Consider the following 18,879-nt stretch of genomic DNA (forward strand, 5'->3'; position numbering starts at 1 on the left):
TTAGATACAGTGGATCCATCAAAGAGGCAAGTAAGAAGTTTTCATCTCCTGTGGTATTTGAGTAAGTTTTAGTTACAGTCTCATCACGATTGAGGTAGTTTTTTTGTTTTTTTTTTGAAGAGGAGAATCTTGAATTCATGAGTGAACATAATTTCAGGCACTTTGAAATATCCTCAAAGGCTTGCCAGCCAACTTTTACCAGTTCGTTTCAGTTAATGGTATTACAGACTGAACCTTTGCATCATAAAGCAGCTTCGTATCATATTTGAGCTGATGAATGTTACGATTCTTGAAGCATTTTCCCCCCAAGCTGCCTTTCCTGTAGCTATGATGCTATTTTGAAATCTTGTTTTATATAAGTCACTGCTCCGTTCTGCCGTGCCTTTGGTCCATATTCAATAGTCTAACTAGCTCGGGTCATCTCACAGGGAGCCCCCCGTCCTCACACTCATCTGGCAGTGGTTCGAGGAGTGTCATTCGGATGGTCCACAATAGACCTTACCAGATATCCATGGGGTGTGTGGTGCCCAGATATCACACTGGTGTACGATTCTGACTACGAAGTTGCTGTGAAAACCTAGATATCCATACAGTTTTCTCCTTGTATCCTTGTATGTTTCAATGTATCAGAGAGGACTTGGATAGTCCAGCATTGCTTCACCGTAGCTCTACCATGAGCAACACTGAATTGGACCTGCGTGAAATGACGCCACGTCGTCTTTGGAGTTATATGTACATTGATGTGTATACGATAGATCTCTGCTGGTTCGTTACTACAGGTGCTGCTGGTCTTAGATTCTGGCGCTGTGTGACTCAATCTTTGCCCGGGGGATTAGGTATCTTTCAGGAACTCTTGAGTAAAGAATATTGGCCAATAGTAGGGTTCAATCTTACTTAAAAGATAATTCCAGGGGTAATTTCGAGGTGATGTGTGTTATAATTCTCAGCTTCAAAGATTCACATTGCTGGAAATACTATCATGATGTGATGTTGATCTTTTTCCCCTTCCCCCAATCATTCTCTATCGTCATAGAACTTCAGTAACAAAATGAATTTGAAAAATTTTCGAGCAGATGATTTTTTTTTGATATTCATAAAATCGTTTGATTTATACAGAATTTGGAAGAAGAGAGTTTCAACTTTTTGATGGACGACTATAGATTTCTTTTCTTTTCTTTCAAACTATTCGCCATTTCCCGCGTTAGCAAGGTAGCGTTAAGAACAGAGGACTGGGCCTCTGAGGGAATCTCCTCACCTGGCCTCCTTCTGTTCCTTCTTTTGGAAAATTAAAAAAAAAATAAAACATAGGGGAGGATTTCCAGCCACCCGCTCCCTTTCCTTTTAGTCGCCTTCTACGACACGCAGGGAATACGTGGGAAGTATTCTTTCTCCCCTATCCCCTATATATATATATATATATATATATATATATATATATATATATATATATATATATATGTATATATATATATATATATATATATATATATATATATATATATATATATATATATATATATATATATATACATCTGCTCAGTATAGTTGTGACTGAAATAAATGCAATTCCTCCAGTTTGATACCAGGATCATGTATATCTTAAGCTAGGTTTGGAAATTGAATATCTTGAAGGGAAAAAAAGAAAACTGAAAGAAGATCCTTTAGAAAACTTGCCTCAAACACTGCATTATAGTTGGCTAGATTAGACACCTCTCCATTGATTTCTTGTTGACTTGGCCAACAGATTCTTGTGTACTTGAATCAAATGAACGTGTGAGACTCTTACTCTTCCACCGACGTCACATGCAAGTAACTGCAATCGAGGTTTAGATTATAGGGAACGAAGGAGCTCTTAATGCTTGTTCATGACTGGTGGCGTCATATAAAATCTTGATTGATTTTTCCAATAGGGTTTTTATGATGAGTTTGACATTGTTGCAGACAGAAGAGGGAGTTGACCATCATGCATAGGTGGTGGTGAGGCGTGTGTAGATGACATCATGTGGTCAGTGTTTCTCTGGGAAGGGACCGGGTTTTTTTATATGTCAGTAAGTTTTACGTCCTCCTCTTTGTGTACAGTGGGGTTTACAGATGAAAGTCATACGTGTATCCACAGCTGGTAAGTGATAGGGTACCCTTGCTGTAGAACAAAGACTTGATTTTTATTTTCTTAAATCTTGAAGTTATACGAAAAAAAGAGAAACTTGACTTTAGCCCCATCATGTAAAGATGATGAAAAAGCTTGACTGTACCCTTGCAGTTCCCTTAGGAATAGAAGCTTAAGCCTTTGGAAGCTTGAGCCTTTGTTTCTTACTGAAGAAGATAAGCTTGACTTAAACCCTGGAGAGAGATTTTCATAGACGGTAGGAGGTTTAATGTAGCCTTACTAAAGAACAGAAGCTTTTGACTTTAATCTTGTAATGTACATTTTTTTTTCTCTCTCTCTCTCCTCACATGCCTCACAAGATCTTAACAAGTGTCATATTTGTAAGTTGGGTACTCGTGTTCTTGTATGTTGTTGAGTTACAGTGCAGTCGACCGTGGCTCGCTGGCCGGAACTCCACTGTGCCTGGTGAGGTGCCACTGGCACTCACTGGCCGACGCTGTCTTTGTCGATCTGCAGGCCACATGCTCTGACCATCTCTCTCTCTCTCTCTCTCTCTCTCTCTCTCTCTCTCTCTCTCTCTCTCTCTCTCTCTCTCTCTCTCCTCCCATCGTGCGTCTCCTCCCGAACATCTCTCTCTCCCTGGAGCACCCTTCAGTACCTGTCTCTCCACTCTACTCTCCCACGAAGTTCTCTCCCATCTACATCAAGTCTCGTGGTTGCTTCCCTCATCATTCCTTCCCTCTTGTGTCCTCCCTTTATTTGTCACCCCATTTACCTCCTTTCTCTCCCTTCCTCAATCACCCCATCTCCCTCCTTTCCTACCCTCCTCCATCCCTCCCTCAACCCGCATTCTTCCCTGGGGCTAAGAGAAAGAAAACCCCCTCAAGATCAGAAAGGCTGTGGATGCTTTGATATCCGTAAGACATGTCGTGGTTAGCCAGTCCGTCGGCTCGCTGCGTCCTATGTCTTTGGACACACCATGATACTTGTGTCTTCCATCTGTCAACGAGTCACACACAGGAGGGTTCGGGTAAACGAACTTTGGCTTAAGGAAACCCAAAGAACTAATAAGTATCTGTATGTATTTACACCCACTGACACCCCCCCAGCCTAAGCTAGGTAACCCTTTGTATCCACAGCCTCGAGGGGAGGATGAACAGTTGGGATTAGCTGTGGGCAGACTGCCGTGCCCGGTACTCGAACTCAGGCGGGTGTGTGGTGACTTTTGGTCTGTAATTCTAACCTGTGCACCACAGAGGCCGTGTGTGTGTGTGTATGTGTGTGTGTGTGTGTGTGTGTGTGTGTTGCTGTGGAGAGACAATTCCTCTTCACCCCCCCTTGGTCCACAGACCATCTCTAGCCGTTCCTCTGTCCGAAGGTTCTCCTCTCCCTCTCTCCCGTCTCCCTTAATGTATCCTTCCCAATCCTCTAATTGTTTTTTCTCCCTAGTCCTCCTCTTGTCTGGTCCCCTGACTGTTCTCTTTCTCCCCCAGTCCCCTGACGGTTCTCTTCCTCCCCAGTCCTCCAAGCGATTCCCTTTCTCCCCAGTCCTTTAAGAACTCTCTTCCTCCCCCAAGTCCCTTGGCGGTTCTCTTCCTCCCCAGTCTCTTGGCTGTTCTCTTCTCCCTCCAGAGTCTCGCCTTAATTCATCATCTCCCATCTTGTGCCGGTCGCCTCCCTTCCTCCCCACTCTTGTCATGAATTATCCTCCCCAGTCTACCTACCGAGATTATCCTAACCATTCTCCCTCAACTCCCCTGTTTCTTGACGTAGTCACCTCCCTCCTCGGGAGCTTTTAACTTCTGTTTTCCCACCCGAGTCTCGGAACTCGCGTGTCGATTTTCCAATCGCCTTAACTCTCTCCTGTTATCTCGTCTCCACATCTGTTTCCTCCCCCACACACACACACTTTTCTTTATACGTTGGAGGCTCCAGTCACGGATGAAAGTCCACATCAAGGCCAGGTCTTAATGCAGATATAGAAAGGGAATTGTGAGAGGAGGAAGAAAAAGGAAGAAGAGACAAGGAAAAGTATTAATGAATTCTGTCTTAGTTACCGGGAAAGACAGAGTCTCTTCTCATCTTTTGAGTTTGTGAACGTTCGACTTTCTGAACGTTCGACTTTGTGAGCGTTCGACGACTCCCTTGGCCTTACACGTCATGTTACTTATTCCAATACCAATTATCGTATCTCTCTTATCTTTCATTCTTATCTTCACGTCTTCTATGCTGTTTTCCCCTTCCATTCCTTTATCTTTGCGGGTCTTTCCTCCTGTATTCCTTTTCATTACAGAACGTTATCCCTGCAAGATATTTCCATTCTCTTCCTCCCTGGTTAAAACTCTTGACTTCTCTTTAATTTTTTTCATGTAAATCCCCATTTTCTCTGGGTGTCCGTCACGTACACAGGTTAGCAACCAGATATTTTCCCAACCCCCGAATTGAAATGGCTCTTGTCGTCACTTTAACCTCGAACAGGATGAAGCAAAATTTGTGATTCCATTTTTTTTTTTTTCATTCCTATGTTTTCCCGCGCGATGTAAAAGCGACGGGAGTGTCAACACGTAAGCAGAAAGAAAACTCCCACTGACATATATGTTCGTGATATTTTTCACTTGTCGCTAGACATCCACCTGTAAGCTTGTGTGTGTGTGTGTGTGTGTGTGTGTGGTGTGTGTGTGTGTGTGTGTGTGTGTGTGTGTGAACACTTAGCAGTGGTAACGATGCTGGATGTTGATGGTAACGGTGACTGGAGAGTTGCATGCAGAACCCTGCACTAGTTGTGTCCATTTGAGGATGAGCGGTAATATGATAAATGTCAAAAGAGAATGATATTATTAGGAAATAATATATGAGCTCCTCAGGTGTTCGTGGACTTGATTTTGAGAGGTAGAAACACCCCAGAGAGGAAGAAGACGAGGAGGATTCCGTACCCTCATTGAACGAGAGGAGGTGGTTAACATAACGGTCCATCTTCGTATGGCTCGTCTCCACATACAAATGACTGGAAGCTGCAGCCAAAGGTTTTGCAACAGGTTCAGATATAATAGGCTGGGACATACGCAACAGCGTACGAGAGTCATGGATGAATTGATATTTGAAGAAATAAACGAAGAAAGATGACAGCAGGAGAGTTAACTGCACAGGTCTGAATGAAGAGAGGAAATATGTTCAGTGTGAGAAAAAGAGCGATGACGGGAGTGAGGAGGGGATGAAAGTTAGAATTGAAGGACGTATAGTTAGGTCGTCAAGGTAGGTGTGAACAGGGCTAAGTAGAGGTTGTGTGAAGAGAATACAAGCGAGTGTTTTTAGGACATAATCAGTAGTGACAGTCATGATGAATGTGTGTTGATGGTGACAGAGGATTGTGTTAACCACTGACTGGTATTAGTGACCGTCCATTTATGAGAGTGTTGACTGTTATCTGGTAATAGTGACCATATCCAGTGATGAGAATGCTGATTATCTGGTATTAGTGACACTTCAGCATGAAGGTGTTGACTATATTATTTGATGATAACATCTGGTGCTTTGATAAGGTTTTTATCATCATGTGGTGATAGCAACAGTTCCAAGGATTCTTTTCACCGGGTGATGATCCTGGAGTTCAAGGGTTATGATTCTTATTTTGTGATACTAACACTACTCGGTGGTGGTGAGTGTTGCCTTAGTCTTACATGGGTCAGGTCAAAGGCCATCCTACCTAAGTGTCGCACAGCCGTGCTCATGTGTCGTTCCGTCGTGTTCAAGTGTCGTAACGTCGTGCTCAAGTGTCGTAACGTCGTGCTCAAGTGTCGTAACGTCATGTTCAAGTGTCGCAACGTCGTGCTCAAGTGTCGTACTGTCGTGTTCAAATGTCGCACAGTCGTGCTCAAGTGTCTTAACGTCGTGCTTAAGTGTCGTACCGTTGTGCTCAAGTGTCGTAACGTCATGTTCAAGTGTCGCACAGTCGTGTTCAAGTGTCGTTCCGTCGTGTTCAAGTGTCGTTCCATCGTGTTCAAGTGTCGTTCCGTCGTGCTCATGTGTCGTTCCGTCGTGCTCGAGTGTCGTTCCGTCGTGTTCAAGTGTCGTTCCGTCGTGTTCAAGTGTCGTTCCGTCGTGCTCATGTGTCGTTCCGTCGTGCTCAAGTGTCGTTCCGTCGTGTTCAAGTGTCGTTCCGTCGTGTTCAAGTGTCGTAACGTCGTGTTCAAGTGTCGTTCCGTCGTGTTCAAGTGTCGTACCGTCGTGCTCAAGTGTCGTACCGTCGTGTTCAAGTGTCGCACAGTCGTGCTCAAGTGTCGTACCGTCGTGTTCAAGTGTCGTACCGTCGTGTTCAAGTGTCGTATCGTCGTGCTCAAGTGTCGTAACGTCGTGCTCAAGTGTCGCACCGTCGTGCTCAAGTGTCGTACCATCGTGCTCAAGTGTCGTAACGTCATGTTCAAGTAACTTCCAGTCGTGGTGAAGGATCGAACCGTCGTACTACAGAGATTCCGGTATTGGCGCATGCATTGCAAGAACACATCGACAACATCTCTGATGTTACGAAGCGTCTTGGACGCATGACGAATAAACTCACAACAGGAGTAACTTGGCGCATTCACACAGAGAGCGGCGCGAGGTTATAGTAGGGTTGTCATTATGCTGTGTGACGGTAAATCCTTTTACGATCGGCTGTTGAGGGGTTATGGACGTCCAGGTGTCTGGAGGGAAAGCAATGAATACAATGATTAACGACGGGAGAAATGGGTCTCGAGGAGGCGAAGGATTTGAAAGGGGTTTCTTTTAGAAAGGATTGCTATCAGAACCACTTCGAACAGTGGAATCGAAGTAGATCATTGGGATCCATCGTTGTCCTTCAAGGTTGACCGACCAAGGAAAGGCGCTGGTGTTATATAAGGTAGACTGTTAGACTGGGAGCACTTACGTGTCTTCACCGTCTGCAAGGCCCGAGGAGGAATTGAGTTGATGATCTGGTTGGTAGGTCTTCTCTCTCTCTCTCTCTCTCTCTCTCTCTCTCTCTCTCTCTCTCTTTCCCCCCACTCCCTTCCTGCTGTATCTATTACGATATGAGGATTTAAGTAGATATTGTGGACAAGTTCTTGTATCGGGAAAACTTGAAACTTTTCCAGCGAGTCGAAGACAGGTCATGAGGCTTCGATGTTATCATATGCTTAGGGTCTGTTTTATTCTTCTGTGTATTCCTCTAATCGCGTATATACATATATATATTTTCTTTCGTAGCTTTGAAGCCTCCTGTGATCCATACTGATGACCCAAAAATCCTTGCGTTCTCTCTCTTGGCAATGAACGCTTAACGTCTTTATATATATCTGGTCACCAAAACTGGCCAGTTTTTTCATGCGTGTTTAGGCAACTGGTACCGTGCCACGTATTTTGCGCCGACAATGTTATTCGCTGGCAGTTGTGATCACCAAGTGGCTACCCTCCACAACACACTGTGACTCACCAGTCAATAAGAGCTAGGCTTTGTGATGGTGACATTACAGTGATAATAGCGCGAACTGTTGAGACTAATTCGTGACGATGGTTAGTCTGTGTGGCGATGGTGATTGACAATTGGTGCTGGTGTTTGCTAGTGTGTCGTTGACGTGGGAGGACTTATAATGATGGTGCTGGCTTGTGTGCATTGTTGACAGAGCCATGTACAACAACCAGCTATCAAGGTGTACCCAGAGTGCCCACCTTTGAAAGATTACATCTTAGGGCCTCCAATACCATCAGACACGTGAAGCCAACGTTGCCAAAAGACATATGCTCTGACACCAGCATGGATGCGGAGCTGAGAACACTTAACCTCGAACTCGTGCCCACTTCGTCGTCTGAGGAGTGGTGAAAACAACGGGGTCGTCGAAATGGACCACTGCGTCTTAAGATCTTGTTGGCCTTGTTTGTGTTGGTGGGTCTAGAGCTGTTTATGTCTCTCTCGTGCGATGAGCGAATGAGATCTCCCATCTCGCGAGATGAAAGATTGCTAATTAACTGTCCAATCCATTCTGTGTCTGTAATTCTGCCTGTGTATGAAATACGCGCTCCCTTGTGGCCATGTCATACCTGTCAGCATTTATCTCAAGAGTTCAGGATGATCAAAGATGATGCAGTTTCTCTGTTCAGGATAATGCTATAATTCAGACTGACTAGGATGATTTAGACGATATGACAGCATGTAGGGAACACCCTTGTGCAATAGAACAGGGTGTTCGTGTCATTTTGAGATTAAGAGGAAGAAGAAAAAAGAAAAGCTTTAATAACATACCTTAGAAAACTTGTTAACGTCAGGGCAACGCTTTGTGTTCAAGCTGCAGAGGTGGTTCATACAGTGATGAACAACAACACAGAGTTCCTTCAACCTGTGAATTAAGTGGAGAAGGTCCACTGTTAATAGTGTAGTGGGGTAGGTGAGGTATTTTGCCGACAATAAGGATAACAACTTATGCCTTTATAAGTGAGGGTGAACTAAGTTACTTAAGGATAAGCTTCGAGTTGGATGTAAATCTAAATGTCATACCATATGAGTGGGGCTCTTACTTGTTTACTTATAAACGTAGTATCAAGTGTCACTGTGACTTTAGGATGGTTACTTAGAAATTACGTTGGTGTAATTTGGGAGTTTCATTCGTTTGCCACATATGGGTAATTGTGAAGTGATCTTGAATGTAATCAGTAGATGTGGTTTTGAGACATTTTTCTCTTGTGTCATTTCATGTTCGAAATGCCTCAAGATGTCACTTCCTCTATATTTGATTATACGCTTAGAATTTCCTGTTTTCTTCTAGATGATAAAATTCCTCTTATTTTTCTTCATTTGCACTTTTTTCCCCTCCCCTTTTGGTCTCCGGTGTTGATAATCGAGGAAAATATACATGGAAAGCCACAAATATACTCTCGACTGCTCACTGTACCCTCGCTGTACGGGCCATGCACGTATGGGGAAAACGAGGACGTAGGTGTTGTAGAAGCTCTTGTGCCTTGAGAAAGTTGTGGGTCGCATCTGACAGGCGAAGGTTACGATTTGGGGAGTGAGTTTGACGGACGGGAGGTACGAAGAATGGGCCAACCTACTGGAGACAGAGGGAGGAGTCGCGACCTCAGGCTCTGGGGAAACCACACGAAGGAGGAGATGGTGGGTTTTATGGTGTGGTTACCGCCACCAGAACACGAAAGATAAAGATAAGAATAATAATAGAAATCATACAGGATGACTAGTGTGAAAATGAGATTAGGTGACAAGAGTTGTGGGTCTATTTAGTTGAGTGGTTCATCATCTCTTCGACTGGCTAACAAGGTTGTTTAGTGAGCCTTCTGTCCCACACCGTAAGGCTTAAGTCTCACTGCAACAACGTAAACTTTGTTGCGAGTTAAGTCGTAAGTTCATAGCGTCATTAAACATGGAGAAGCGTGCATGGAATTTATGACTTCACATTTCTTAACATGACGTCCAATTCGACTTCCATCTGTAGCTTGAGTAACGTCACAGGACGTCATTTAGCTTTGGACTTTAAAATGCTGTCATATTAACAGCGAAGTCTGGCTTCACCTGTATCCGAGACGGAAATATTGTGACAGGTATAGACAGGGTTCAGATTTGACGGGTATGGACAGAGTTCAGATTTGACGGGTATAGACAGAGTTCAAATTTGACGGGTATAGACAGAGTTCAGATTTGATAAGGGATGGATGATTTCTTCATTCCCATCCTTCAGTCACTTGAACTTGGCAACAGACAAACAGATACTGGGAGTGAACATACGTGGGAGTGAACATCTGTTGTGTCGTGAATTTAACAGTGAACCAAAAGAGTGAACGCGGAGTGATTGTGAAGGGGAAAAAAAAAAATAATCCCAATTAACTCATGAAGGAGAACTTCCTTTGAACTCTTTTATGCCATGGTTGGGAAAAGTTGCCTCATAATGATGCCAGGGGATTTAGCTCCATCTTGCCTTAATTAGGCAATGAGAGGGCAGTAATTTACAGAGACAGTATCTGAGAGAGAGGGAGGTGATTATCAAGCGTAAAGAAGGAGGAGTATTACCTCCTTCTCTGACACGTTAATGTATCTTTATTACATCTTAATATACCTTTATTATATATCTTATTTCTGTTGTCTGAAACCTGAGAGGATGGCTATGGAAGTAGGAAAGAAGGAAGTGGAGAGATAGGAAGGAAATGCTATCTTTTCGAATTCATTTTTAGGAATTCGTAGGAAAATTAGTGAAGGATATCCTATCTTTTCGAATTCATTTATAGGATTTCGTTGGAAAATTAGTGAAAGATATCCTATCTTTTCGAATTCATTTTTAGGAAGTCGTAGGAAAATTAGTGATAAATGGAGTAATATTACAAGGGAAAGATTTTTACCTATGCTAAAACTATTTTTTCGTCATTTTTTTCGGAATTTTTTACTTTCCAAAAACGTCCAGAGCGAAGGTTTGGGACTTTATGGTATATTGGTTTGGTTTTTCTATCTCTCCCATCACGACTTTGGTTGGTGGGGAATTGGTTGTAATTTCGAGGTAGTTAGGCACCAGTAAGAGGTAATCTATGTTAATTTGTGCAGTCGCAAGGTTCATCTGCCTCTGGTAAATGACTTCTCTCTCATTACCTAATTACGGGAAAGATAATTGCTTAATTTGTTCAATGGTTATGACTGCCTTTTTTCACACTGTAAAAGAAGCCATAGAAATTTTGTATATATATATATATATATATATATATATATATATATATATATATATATATATATATATATATATATTCAGTAATGACGTTTTGTTGAGAGAAAATGGGTATTACAGTTCATATAATCTCACATCCACGAAGTTCTCACTTGTGAATTCCAGGTTATATAAAAGTTCTTTAGGCGGTAATTCAGTCTCATACAACCCCACGACCCATTCTCCGGAGGCACTTGTGCTGCTCTAAGGCTGCGCTACAATCAGCAGCAGGTAAACGGTGGATTCCTTCAGAATGAGGAGCTGTTGGACGAAGTTGTACTCTTATGATACATCCTCGCGACTTTTTCTACTCGTAGCGTGACCAGAAACAGTAGGAGACCAGCAACGCCATCTTTAAATACGTTTCGGTTGGGAAAGCTTCAATTTACATTGTGTGTTGTTCGTCTTTCCCTAAGCGTTTGGAACGGGTGGGGGCCCCTCAATCGATACAGTGGCATTGTGTCTTTCACCAGTGGTTACAGTGCTGTGCGTCGTTCGGCCATTTGTATTGAGGGTTCGGTGATAGACAATGCGAATTGGTGTGTGTGTTTTGGTGATAATGGATGAATCAGGGACGTAGTGACGAGTACAATTCTGGAAGACAGTGTTGATAAGGATATGTGTGTGAGAGACGTATGTTTGTGGTGAACAAGGGATGTGAGGCGTATATTTCTGGAGGACGGTGTTGATAAAGAGATGTGAGGGTGGTATATATATATATATATATATATATATATATATATCCTAAGGACAGTGTTCATAAGCGATATCAAAAGTATGCTTCTGGAAGACACATACTCGATGAGGGATGTGAAGTGTGTGTGTGTATTTCTGTAGTGTATTTCGCCCTCAGGCTACCACAGACATCTCAGTCCCAGATAAGAAGGTAAAAGGAATGATATTATTCCTATGGATCACATCAACATATAGGCAGTATAGAAGGAAAAGGATAATAAGAGTTGATGGATACCATCCCCAGGGGCAAAGACGTAATGGATGTATTCTGGCAATGTAGATCATGTCATTGTCATTGTATACAAGTGATTCATTCATCTTCCCTTTTTGTTTATAGTGGTTTTGTGAAGTCATGATCGACGGTAGAATCTCGTAATGTGTTTTGATGACGATGCTCTTTTTTTTTACATTGCTGTCTTTTGTTGTGTGGATGATGCTAGAGTTCGAAGTTCGTGTGATGCAACGTTCTTCCATCTTGTATGGTGTTCACATTTGGTCTCTAGAAACTTGACGACACTCATCAGTCACCCTCAGCTTGACTTACGTAGCTTCTTCCACCCCGCATGTTGCAAGCACGACTGTTCAGTCACACCCCCCAGCTTGACTTACGTAGCTTCTTCCACCCCGTATGTTGCAAGCACGACTCTTCAGTCACACCCTCAGCTTGACTTATCTGTCATATGACCCCCGACCCGATCTCCCTCACAGTCTGACCCTTCTCCCTTGAGTCATGACCCTTCTCACCTCACTCACCCTGTCTCATCTCATGTCTTTCCCTCTGACCCTTCATAATCCAACTTGACCCTTCTCCATCCATCCATCCTCCCTCCTCTGTCCCTTCTCCCTTCTCCCTCGTAATCCTAAACCATCTCATCCCCTTGTGATCTTCCTCAACCCCCAGCCTGATTCATATGCTCCCTATCCTGACCCCTTTTACCCCGTGTCTCTCTCTCTCTCTCTCGTCGTCCCAGCTTTGAGTGTTGTCTGACACCGACTCTGCCAAAACGTCCCACTGAATGAGCTGTGAGGGGTCAGGTCTCGTCTCGCTGAGAGAAGTATTAGGAAAGGTAGAGAGAGATAAATTATCGCTTTTATACAGATAAAGTTTTTTTACTTTATCCTTCTTATCGTATTCAAGTGTGATTGATCCTATATCTAGCTTGTCTGGAGTTCTGTCATGTACTTTCTTTTCTCTTGTTCTACTTTGATACCTGAAATTCATCCTTTTTGTTGCGTGTCGGATTAACTCAAGACTAATGTCCCGACCTGAACGTATGTAATTTTATAACTTTCATGGCTTGACTTACAGTAGCAGTAGCTGAGGAGTTGTACAGCATAAAAAAGAATAGAGGAAATTCTTCTTTCGTTCCAGTAATACGACGAGCCCTCTTGCGACGACCTGGACTGGTGAACTACATCTGAGGCCAGCGCATCTCCCTCCGGTGGATCTCTGAAACACGGAGGGTAAGTGGAAGAGCAAGTGCACGTATTAAACCACAGCGTGAGTCAGTCAGTCAGTCTACGAACGCTTTATGTCAACAGATGAATCGCCTGAAAATGGCGTTGTACTCCAAACCTCAAACTATGATTGACGGTGTGGCTTTCTTTTTCTTATTTTTTTTTCTTTTCACCCTGTATGTCAATGTTTACTGTTGTGTTTTTCGTCGTGTGAGACGAATGATGTCGGGGGGGGTGGGGGGACAACTGTTGGTGGTCCTGTGGTGGGAGAGAGAGAGAGAGAGAGAGAGAGAGAGAGAGAGAGAGAGAGAGAGAGAGAGAGAGAGAGAGAGAGAGAAGTTCTTGTAACTGGAGTCAGTCCACAGAGGGAGTCTTGGTCGTCTGAGGCGGTCGTCCAGATGCATGGTTTACTCATTCTGGTCGTCGACCTCTGTCAATAGGTCGTAACTGGTGACTGGCGACCAGAGCATCACAGTCATTCTGGTCGACCTCTATGATTAGGTAGAACCTGGTAGGTGTGACTGGCGACCAGAGCATCACAGTCATTCTGGTCGACCTCTATGAATAGGTAGAATCTAGTGACTGGCGCCCAGAGCATCACAGTCATTCTGGTCGACCTCTGTGAATAGGTAGAACCTGGTAGGTGTGACTGGCGCCCAGAGCATTACAGTCATTCTGGTCGACCTCTATGATTAGGTAGAACCTGGTAGGTGTGACTGGCGCCCAGAGCATTACAGTCATTCTGGTCGACCTCTATGATTAGGTAGAACCTGGTAGGTGTGACTGGCGACCAGAGCATTACAGTCATTCTGGTCGACCTCTATGATTAGGTAGAACCTGGTAGGTGTGACTGGCGCCCAGAGCATTATCCTAAACACATTCTCGCTGGCTTGATCCTCTCTTGCAACGTTCACATTATCCTAAACACATTCTCGCTGGCTTGATCCTCTCTTGCAACGTTCACATTATCCTAAACACATTCTCGCTGGCTTGATCCTCTCTTGCAACGTTCACATTATCCTAAACACATTCTCGCTGGCTTGATCCTCTCTTGCAACGTTCACATTATCCTAAACACATTCTCGCTGGCTTGATCCTCTCTTGCAACGTTCACATTATCCTAAACACATTCTCGCTGGCTTGATCCTCTCTTGCAACGTTCACATTATCCTAAACACATTCTCGCTGGCTTGATCCTCTCTTGCAACGTTCACATTATCCTAAACACATTCTCGCTGGCTTGATCCTCTCTTGCAACGTTCACATTATCCTAAACACATTCTCGCTGGCTTGATCCTCTCTTGCAACGTTCACATTATCCTAAACACATTCTCGCTGGCTTGATCCTCTCTTGCAACGTTCACATTATCCTAAACACATTCTCGCTGGCTTGATCCTCTCTTGCAACGTTCACATTATCCTAAACACATTCTCGCTGGCTTGATCCTCTCTTGCAACGTTCACATTATCCTAAACACATTCTCGCTGGCTTGATCCTCTCTTGCAACGTTCACATTATCCTAAACACATTCTCGCTGGCTTGATCCTCTCTTGCAACGTTCACATTATCCTGAACACATTCTCGCTGGCTTGATCCTCTCTTGCAACGTTCACATTATCCTAAACACATTCTCGCTGGCCTGATCCTCTCTTGCAACGTTCACATTATCCTAAACACATTCTCGCTGGCTTGATCCTCTCTTGCAACGTTCACATTATCCTAAACACATTCTCGCTGGCTTGATCCTCTCTTGCAACGTTCACATTATCCTAAACACATTCTCGCTGGCTTGATCCTCTCTTGCAACGTTCACATTATCCTAAACACATTCTCGCTGGCTTGATCCTCTCTTGCAACGTTCACATTATCCTAAACACATTCTCGCTGGCTTGATCCTCTCTTGCAACGTTCACATTATCCTAAACACATTCTCGCTGGCTTGATCCTCTCTTGCAACGTTCACATTATCCTAAACACATTCTCGCTGGCCTGATCCTCTCTTGCAACGTTCACATTATCCTGAACACATTCTCGCTGGCTTGATCCTCTCTTGCAACGTTCACATTATCCTAAACACATTCTCGCTGGCTTGATCCTCTCTTGCAACGTTCACATTATCCTAAACACATTCTCGCTGGCTTGATCCTCTCTTGCAACGTTCACATTATCCTAAACACATTCTCGCTGGCTTGATCCTCTCTTGCAACGTTCACATTATCCTGAACACATTCTCGCTGGCTTGATCCTCTCTTGCAACGTTCACATTATCCTAAACACATTCTCGCTGGCTTGATCCTCTCTTGCAACGTTCACATTATCCTAAACACATTCTCGCTGGCTTGATCCTCTCTTGCAACGTTCACATTATCCTGAACACATTCTCGCTGGCTTGATCCTCTCTTGCAACGTTCACATTATCCTAAACACATTCTCGCTGGCTTGATCCTCTCTTGCAACGTTCACATTATCCTAAACACATTCTCGCTGGCTTGATCCTCTCTTGCAACGTTCACATTATCCTAAACACATTCTCGCTGGCTTGATCCTCTCTTGCAACGTTCACATTATCCTAAACACATTCTCGCTGGCTTGATCCTCTCTTGCAACGTTCACATTATCCTAAACACATTCTCGCTGGCTTGATCCTCTCTTGCAACGTTCACATTATCCTAAACACATTCTCGCTGGCTTGATCCTCTCTTGCAACGTTCACATTATCCTGAACACATTCTCGCTGGCTTGATCCTCTCTTGCAACGTTCACATTATCCTAAACACATTCTCGCTGGCTTGATCCTCTCTTGCAACGTTCACATTATCCTAAACACATTCTCGCTGGCTTGATCCTCTCTTGCAACGTTCACATTATCCTAAACACATTCTCGCTGGCTTGATCCTCTCTTGCAACGTTCACATTATCCTAAACACATTCTCGCTGGCTTGATCCTCTCTTGCAACGTTCACATTATCCTAAACACATTCTCGCTGGCTTGATCCTCTCTTGCAACGTTCACATTATCCTGAACACATTCTCGCTGGCCTGATCCTCTCTTGCAACGTTCACATTATCCTAAACACATTCTCGCTGGCTTGATCCTCTCTTGCAACGTTCACATTATCCTAAACACATTCTCGCTGGCTTGATCCTCTCTTGCAACGTTCACATTATCCTAAACACATTCTCGCTGGCTTGATCCTCTCTTGCAACGTTCACATTATCCTAAACACATTCTCGCTGGCTTGATCCTCTCTTGCAACGTTCACATTATCCTAAACACATTCTCGCTGGCTTGATCCTCTCTTGCAACGTTCACATTATCCTAAACACATTCTCGCTGGCTTGATCCTCTCTTGCAACGTTCACATTATCCTGAACACATTCTCGCTGGCTTGATCCTCTCTTGCAACGTTCACATTATCCTAAACACATTCTCGCTGGCTTGATCCTCTCTTGCAACGTTCACATTATCCTAAACACATTCTCGCTGGCTTGATCCTCTCTTGCAACGTTCACATTATCCTAAACACATTCTCGCTGGCTTGATCCTCTCTTGCAACGTTCACATTATCCTAAACACATTCTCGCTGGCTTGATCCTCTCTTGCAACGTTCACATTATCCTGAACACATTCTCGCTGGCTTGATCCTCTCTTGCAACGTTCACATTATCCTAAACACATTCTCGCTGGCTTGATCCTCTCTTGCAACGTTCACATTATCCTAAACACATTCTCGCTGGCTTGATCCTCTCTTGCAACGTTCACATTATCCTAAACACATTCTCGCTGGCTTGATCCTCTCTTGCAACGTTCACATTATCCTAAACACATTCTCGCTGGCTTGATCCTCTCTTGCAACGTTCACATTATCCTAAACACATTCTCGCTGGCTTGATCCTCTCTTGCAACGTTCACATTATCCTAAACACATTCTCGCTGGCTTGATCCTCTCTTGCAACGTTCACATTATCCTAAACACATTCTCGCTGGCCTGATCCTGTCTTGCAACGTTCACATTATCCTAAACACATTCTCGCTGGCCTGATCCTCTCTTGCAACCTTCACATTATCCTAAACACATTCTCGCTGGCCTGATCCTCTCTTGCAACGTTCACATTATCCTAAACACATTCTCGCTGGCTTGATCCTCTCTTGCAACGTTCACATTATCCTAAACACATTCTCGCTGGCCTGATCCTCTCTTGCAACGTTCACATTATCCTAAACACATTCTCGCTGGCTTGATCCTCTCTTGCAACGTTCACATTATCCTAAACACATTCTCGCTGGCTTGATCCTCTCTTGCAACGTTCACATTATCCTAAACACATTCTCGCTGGCTTGATCCTCTCTTGCAACGTTCACATTATCCTAAACACATTCTCGCTGGCTTGATCCTCTCTTGCAACGTTCACATTATCCTAAACACATTCTCGCTGGCTTGATCCTCTCTTGCAACGTTCACATTATCCTAAACACATTCTCGCTGGCTTGATCCTCTCTTGCAACGTTCACATTATCCTAAACACATTCTCGCTGGCTTGATCCTCTCTTGCAACGTTCACATTATCCTAAACACATTCTCGCTGGCTTGATCCTCTCTTGCAACGTTCACATTATCCTAAACACATTCTCGCTGGCCTGATCCTCTCTTGCAACGTTCACATTATCCTAAACACATTCTCGCTGGCTTGATCCTCTCTTGCAACGTTCACATTATCCTAAACACATTCTCGCTGGCCTGATCCTCTCTTGCAACGTTCACATTATCCTAAACACATTCTCGCTGGCTTGATCCTCTCTTGCAACGTTCACATTATCCTAAACACATTCTCGCTGGCCTGATCCTCTCTTGCAACGTTCACATTATCCTAAACACATTCTCGCTGGCTTGATCCTCTCTTGCAACGTTCACATTATCCTAAACACATTCTCGCTGGCTTGATCCTCTCTTGCAACGTTCACATTATCCTGAACACATTCTCGCTGGCTTGATCCTCTCTTGCAACGTTCACATTATCCTAAACACATTCTCGCTGGCTTGATCCTCTCTTGCAACGTTCACATTATCCTAAACACATTCTCGCTGGCTTGATCCTCTCTTGCAACGTTCACATTATCCTAAACACATTCTCGCTGGCTTGATCCTCTCTTGCAACGTTCACATTATCCTAAACACATTCTCGCTGGCCTGATCCTCTCTTGCAACGTTCACATTATCCTGAACACATTCTCGCTGGCTTGATCCTCTCTTGCAACGTTCACATTATCCTAAACACATTCTCGCTGGCTTGATCCTCTCTTGCAACGTTCACATTATCCTAAACACATTCTCGCTGGCTTGATCCTCTCTTGCAACGTTCACATTATCCTAAACACATTCTCGCTGGCCTGATCCTGTCTTGCAACGTTCACATTATCCTAAACACATTCTCGCTGGCCTGATCCTCTCTTGCAACATTCACATTATCCTAAACACATTCTCACTGGGCTGATCCTCTCTTACAACATTCACATTATCCTGAACACATTCTCGCTGGCTTGATCCTCTCTTGCAACGTTCACATTATCCTAAACACATTCTCGCTGGCCTGATCCTCTCTTACAACATTCACATTATCCTGAACACATTCTCGCTGGCCTGATCCTCTCTTGCAACATTCACATTATCCTAAACACATTCTCGCTGGCCTGATCCTCTCTTGGAACCTTCACATTATCCTAAACACGTTCTCGCTGGTCTGATCCTCTCTTGCAACGTTCACATTATCCTGAACACATTCTCGCTGGCCTGATCCTCTCTTGCAACCTTCACATTATCCTGAACACATTCTCGCTGGCCTGATCCTGTCTTGGAACCTTCAAATTA

At 43.8% G+C, this 18,879-nt stretch overlaps 1 protein-coding gene across 12 annotated transcripts in view; it reads left to right on the forward strand.

Annotated features, from left to right (window-relative positions):
• LOC139746178 (putative neural-cadherin 2) overlaps positions 1-18,879 on the forward strand; it is a 760,037-nt gene that overhangs the window by 161,812 nt on the left and 579,346 nt on the right. For all 12 annotated transcript variants that reach the window (XR_011712090.1, XR_011712087.1, XR_011712091.1 and 9 more), the window contains exon 3: positions 12,926-13,017. The gene's annotated coding sequence lies outside the window, so the exon portion shown is untranslated. The remainder of the gene's footprint in view (positions 1-12,925; positions 13,018-18,879) is intronic.

Source organism: Panulirus ornatus, chromosome 64 (genome assembly GCF_036320965.1).
Source record: "Panulirus ornatus isolate Po-2019 chromosome 64, ASM3632096v1, whole genome shotgun sequence".
Classification (NCBI taxonomy): domain Eukaryota; kingdom Metazoa; phylum Arthropoda; class Malacostraca; order Decapoda; family Palinuridae; genus Panulirus; species Panulirus ornatus.